Raw genomic sequence first — 6,823 nt, 5'->3', positions numbered from 1 at the left:
GATAGCCTTGTCGTGGAACCGTGGCTTTTTGGGCAAAGCTATGTCCATTTTAGCATACATTTTTCGTTGGTCAGATTTCTCTTGTCGATCCTTCTTTAGCTTTCGTTGGTCCGACTTCTCTTGTCGGTCCAAGTTGTAGCTTTCGTTGGTCAGACTTCTTCTTGTCGGTCCAAACTGTAGCTTTCGTTGGCTGACTTCTTTTTGTCGGTCCAAGCTGTAGCTTTAATTAGCTCGGGTTGACTTCTTCATGTTGGCCTCTTCTAAGTTATTTCTTAGTAATCCATTTTATTTGGACCTTTGTCAAATCTCTTTTATGGATTACTTTTTATAACTTTTGTCGGGCCGACTTCAGTATGTCGGGCTCTTCTAAGTTACTTTTGTAATCCTCTTTCTTGGACCTTGCTCAGGTCTCTTTCAGGGATTACTTTTGTAACTTTATGTTTTGGGCCGACTTCATCATGTCGGGCCCTTCTAAGTTATTTTTGTAATCCTTTTTTTTGGACCTTGTTCAGGTCTCTTTCAGGGATTACTTTTATAACTTTTTGGTTTTGGGCCGACTTCTTCATGTCGAGCCCTTCTAAGTTAAAGTAATCCTCTTTTATAGGGTTGGTCGGACCTCTTTCCAGGGTTTACTTATAACTTGGGTTGACTTGGTCTGACTTCTTAACGTCGGCCAATCTTTAAGTTATTATTTTAGCAATCCATTAAGACCTTGTCAGGTCCTTTCTCCGGATCACTTTCGATAACTTCTTGTATTATTCCATTTTCATCTTTGCCGATTTGTAGAAGTTGGGATCAATCCTCGTTTGGTTGACCTTTAGATGAATTTGGTTTTCATCTCTGTTGGTCTTTATCGTGATCGTGCAGTGAATTCTGCTTTCACTTTTTTGCCGACCTTGTCGAAATCGGGCGATGAATTCTAGTTTCATCTTTGCCGACTTTTATCGTGATCGGGCGGTGAATTTGGTTTTCACCCCGCCGACCTTGTCGTGATCCGGCAGTGAAATTTGCATTTCAGATTAATGCGTCTTGGTATAGCAGTGAATTTTCTTTTCACTTTGTCGACCTTTGTCGAAATTAAATGATGAATTCGGTTTTCATCGTGGTCGGGCGGTGAAGTTGGTTTTCACCTTGCCGACTTGTCGTTTTGTAATCGGACGATGAATCTGGTTTTCATCTTGCCAACTTTGTCGTGATCGGGCGGTGAATTTGGTGTTTCACCTTGCCGACCTGCCGTAGTCGGGCGTCTTGGTAGAAAATTTTTTAGGGAATCTGCAATCTTTTAAATAATAAAATGAAGATAAGAGTGTGTACATGTTAGTACTTACCTTTCTAGGTCGGGCAATCTTTTTGGATCTCGGCCTGGCGCCCTTTTTAGATTGCAGGCATGCCATGACCTTGGTAGCTCTTGTCCCTCGAGGTTGGACACTTTGTAGCAACCTTTCCCAATTCTTCTGAACAATTTGGTATGGTCCTTTCCAGTTGGCTGCTAGCTTCTCTTCTCCTGACCAACCTATTCTGATGTCATTTTGGATTAGAATGAGATTGTTGTTGCTAGATTATCTTCCGATTGTATCTTGAGGCCATTTGACATTTTAACGCCTCTTCCTTTATCCGAGCTCTTTCTCGGGTTTCTGGAAGTAGGTCGAGTTCTTCCTTTTGAAGTTGGGAGTTGGCCTCTTCACTGTAGTGGATCACTCTGGGCAATCCTTCTTTGACCTCCACTGGGATCATTGCCTCCATTTCGTAAGCTAATTGGAAGGGTGATTCTTTTGTAGTGGAGTGTGGGGTTGTCCGATATGCCCATAGGACTTGTGGGAGCTCTTCAGGTGGGGCTATAGGGAAGTTGGCATGCTTTTGATGGAAGGCTTTGACTTTGTATTTGCTCTGAAGAACTTTGGTTCTTTCTACAAAAAGTTTGCATCTTTGATCGTTTGTTGTCACTTTTCTTTTGTCATTCGCCTTTGAGAAGAATGTGTGCTTTGCTTAGGGTTTGGTTGCTGTTCCTGTTTCTTTTCATCGTTGCCTGACTCCTTTTGTACGAAAGTTCTAGCTTTTGTTTTGACCTTTTGTTTGAGAGGTGTTCGGACTGTTTGGGTATAGATTGTCGACTTCTTTTTTCTGTGTTCTTGCCCTGTTGTTGCCTCCAAAGGGTGCCCCTGGACTTTCGTGTGAGTCTTGGGATTTCCCTTTTACTGCCACGTCTGTCACTTGATATTTTGCTATTATTGTCCGAGTTATTTTCTTAATTGCCCGAGTTGTTTGGTAGTAACCCCATAGTCGACCTATGTCTTTGAGATGTCTACTAAGATCCCGGACAGCATATCTGATTGGCTGGATTTCATAGTTTTAATGCGTGTTACTGTGGCTGACCCTGAGTACATTCCTTATACCGCCTTCGAGATCGACTTGTTGTGGTCTTGTAATGTAGCCTGGATGAGGCTTCTGTTATTTCCCCCTGGTTTGGTGTTGGCTAGTTTTGAAAATACATCAGCTCAGGCATTCTATGTGTCGGACTTCATTTTCCCCAATTTTGTCGGAGTTGTTGGTGCTGGCTGGTTTTGAAAATGCATCAGCTCGGGCATTCTATGTGTCAGACTTCATTTTCCCCGATTTGTCCGAGCTATTTTCTGTTTTTGTCCAGGGTCCCCCGAATTGTCTGAGACGTTCTCTAGTTTTGTCCAGGGTCCCCCGAATTATCCGAGCTATAATCTGTAGGATTCTTCCAGCTAAGTTTGTTTTCTGTAGGATGCCTTTTATGGGCTGGTTGGTCCGAACACTGATAGTGTGAGCTTGAAAGTATGGGTGGAGTCGTTGAGAGGTGAGTACGAGGGCGTAGGTGAACTTTTTCTATCTTTTGATAGTTTAGTTCGGCCCCTTGTAGAGCTTTGCTGATGAAGTAGATGGGTTGTTGCCCACTTTCGTCTTCTCCGACTAGTGCTGAGGCTATTGCTTGACTTCCCACTGCGAGGTATAATATGAGTTCTTCACTTTCCCGGGGTCTGGTGAGAATGGGTGGTTGCCCCAAGAATTTTTGAAATCTTGGAAGGCTTGTTCGTATTCCGTTGTCCTTTTCAAACCTCTCTCCCTTCCTTAATATACCTCTTTGAGGTGTCTTTTGCAAGATGATTTGGAGATCGAACCTCCTGCGAATCCTCCATTTATCATTTGAACATGTCTCTTAGGGGGGTGAGGTAAACGTTCAACTTGTTCGACCTCTTTGGTGTGAGGTGGATGTTCCACTCGTCCGACCTCTTCGGTGTGTGGTGGACCTTCAACTCGCCCGACCTCTTTATTGTGAGGTGGACCTTCAACTCGTCCGACCTCTTTGTTGTGAGATGGACCTTCAACTCGTCCGACCTCTTTGTTGTGAGGTGGATCTTCAACTCGTCTGACCTCTTTGTTGTGAGGTGGACCTTCAACTCGCCCGACCTCTTTGGTGTGAGGTGGACCTTCAACTCATCCAACCTCTTTGTTGTGAGGTGAACCTTCAACTCGTCCGACCTCTTTGTTGTGAGGTGGACCTTCAACTCGTCCGACCTCTTTGGTGTGAGGTGGACCTTCAACTCGTCCGACCTCTTTTGTTTTTGATTGGGCAAGGTGGTGGGATCTTCTCAGTGTTGCATATTTCTCGGTAAACCTCCACAAGAGACACCCGAAGAGGGGTGTAATTACGGTATTTTCTAGGCTTCCCTGGTTGATCTTTTTTCTTGGACTCTTTATCTTTGTCCTGTGGTGGGTTAGGAGAATTCAGTTTTTGAGCTCTCTCCTAGTCGAGAGTTCTCTTCCATGTTGATGTATTTCTCCACCCGTTCCTGTACCTCGTTTAGAGATGTTGGGTGCTTCTTGGATATTGAGTGGCTAAAAGGTCCTCCTCGTAGGCCATTGATGAGACCCATGATATCTGCTTCTGTTGGTAGACTTTGTATGTCCAGGCACGCTTTATTGAATCTTTCCATGTAGTTGCGAAGACTTTCCCGATCTCCTTTCTTGATCCCTAGCAAGCTTGGAGCGTGTTCGGCTTTATCCTTCTGGATGGAGAACCTGGCGAGGAACTTTTTTAGCAAGGTCGTCAAAACTTGTGATGGATTTTGGAGGCAAACTGTCGAACCACTTTATTGCTGTCTTCGTTAGGGTAGTCGGGAAGTATTTGCATCGAATGGCATCCGAGGCATTGGTGGGATACATTATGCTTCTGAAATTGCTGAGATGATGGCTTGGATTCGATGTGCCATCGTACGGGGTCATGTCGGGTGCTTTGAAGTCCTTTAGGACTTTAGCTTTCATGATCTCCTTGGTGAAGGGATCTTTGTCCTTGTGGGAGTCGTCATCGTGACTGGGTTGAATGGTTTTGGCTTTGAGATTAACCTCGAGCTTTAGGAGCTTGTCCTCTAGCTCTCGTCCTCGCCTAGTTTCTCTCTGGAGGTTTCTCTCAGCTTCTTGTTCCAGCTGTTTAAGGTGATTCTGTTTCTTACAGATAGCTTCCAAAATTTCTGTGTTTGGGGGTCGCTTATCTTCCCTGTTTTGAGGTGTGTCTTTGGAGGTGGCATCCGTGTCTTTGTTTGGCGTTCTGTCCACCAAACCAGAGTTGTGATCGTTGTCATGGTCATCTGCCATGGTGATGGGATGACTTCCAGGTTCCCCGGCAACGGCGCCAATGTTCCGAGGGTTACCTGAAACTGTAGGTCGATCTCGGATGAGATCTTCTGTACTGGTCAGAGATGACGTGTTCGGCTGGTGGATGGCGGCCGGACCTGTCGTGTTCGACTTGTTGGACTGGCTGTACTGCTGATCCTTCGTCACCGGAGGGGGGGAACCTGCAAGAGACTCTGATGCTTAAGTTAGCATGGGTATTAAACAGGTTTTTAGTAGAATCAGAGTATGAGTTATACCTGGGTGCTCCAGTGTATTTATAGTACTTGTAGAGTGACCTTTCTGGAGATAAGATAGTTATCTTATCTTATCTTATCTTATCTTATCTTATCTTATCTTATCTTTGAATGAGGTCATCTTATCTTCTGGGGAACCACCTTTATCTTTCTAGGCTTTAGCTGCCTTTAGATTGGGCTGTGTTCCTTCGTTTGGGCCTACTTGGGCCTCTGTGGCATTTTGTCTAAGCTCTTTAAGAAGAGATCGGATAGTCTGACCTGAAGAGGTCGGTCGGCTTGTCGCTAAACATCCCGGGTCGGACAGCTTGACCCAGGGTATGAATAGCCATCAAATCCCAATATTTGGCTGACTTCATTGCAGAATTTACAGACACCCCAAAAATCCCCATAGAATGGAATCTCTATGTAGACGGTTCCTCAAACAAAACTGTAAGCGGCACAGGTGTGATAATTGAAAGCGATAAGGGAACTCAAATCGAACTTTTCCTCAAATTTGGGTTCCCTGCCTCAAACAACCAAGCTGAGTATGAGGCGCTACTAGCTGGTTTGAAGCTGGCTAGGGAGGTTGGAGCTCAAAATCTTATCATCTTCAGCGACTCACAAGTAGTCACTTCACAAATAGCAGGGAGCTACCAAGCCAAAGATCCCACCATGAAAAAGTACCTGGACAAAACCAGGGAACATCTTGGAAAACTCAGGGAATTTGAGGTCCGCCACATACCTCGAGAACAAAACGCCCGAGCTGATGCACTCTCAAAGCTAGCCAGCACCAAACCAGGGGGCAACAATAGAAGCCTCATCCAGGAAATGCTGCAGAACCCGTCAATCTCGGAAGAAGAAAAAGTCCTAGCCATAACAAGCCTGGATCAAGGATGGATGACTCCAATAATTAACTTCCTCAAAATAGAAGCACTCCCCACAGATGAGAAGGAGGCAAAGAGGCTAAAAAGGGAGGCACAATACTACACTATCATAAACAATACTCTATACAAAAGAGGGATTTCAATACCATTATTAAAATGTGTACCGACTTCCAACACAAAGGAAGTTTTAGAAGAAGTACACAGTGGCATCTATGGCAATCATCTCGAAGCGCAGTCACTTACCAAAAAAGTACTCTGGGCAGGATTTTATTGGCCAACTCTACAAAAAGAAGCCACAGAGTTTGTAAAGACGTGTCCACCATGTCAGAAATATGCCAACTTTCACATCGCCCCGCCAGAGGAGCTCATCAGCGTAACCTCGCCCTAGCCATTCGCAAAATGGGGACTCGACCTGCTCGGACCTTTCCCTCAGAGAACAGGACAAGTCAAATTTCTTATAGTAGGGGTAGACTACTTCACAAAATGGATCGAGGCAGAACCTCTAGCTAACACCACTGCTCAAAGAAGTCAAAAATTCCTATATAGAAACATTGTCACAAGGTTTGGGGTTCCATACTCCATCACCACAGACAATGGCACCCAATTCACAGATGCAGGCTTCAGAAAGTTAGTGGCCGACTTGAACATAAAACACCAATTCACCTCCGTAGAACATCCCCAGGCCAATGGACAAGCCGAAGCTGCCAACAAAGTCATATTGGCTGGGCTAAAACGGAGATTACAAAATGCAAAGGGAGCCTGGGCTGAAGAGCTTCCACAAGTCCTATGGGCATACTGAACAACGCCACATTCCACCACAAAGGAATCACCCTTCCGATTAGCTTATGGAATGGAGGCAATAATCACATTAGAGATTGAAAAAGGGTCGCCCAGAGTGATCCATGGTACGCGGAATCGTGATTACACTTTAATTATGTAAAATTCATCGCTCTTTCTTTCCCTGGCAATGGCTCCAAAAACGTGGTGCCAGTACCATGGTTCACAACTCCGTGTAACTGACCAGCAAGTGCACTGGGTCGTCCAAGTAATACCTTACGTGGGTAAGGGTCG

This window comes from Arachis ipaensis, chromosome B1 (assembly GCF_059453495.1).
Source record: "Arachis ipaensis isolate K30076 ecotype BB chromosome B1, ASM5945349v1, whole genome shotgun sequence".
Taxonomy (NCBI): domain Eukaryota; kingdom Viridiplantae; phylum Streptophyta; class Magnoliopsida; order Fabales; family Fabaceae; genus Arachis; species Arachis ipaensis.
This window is presented reverse-complemented; position numbering follows the sequence as displayed.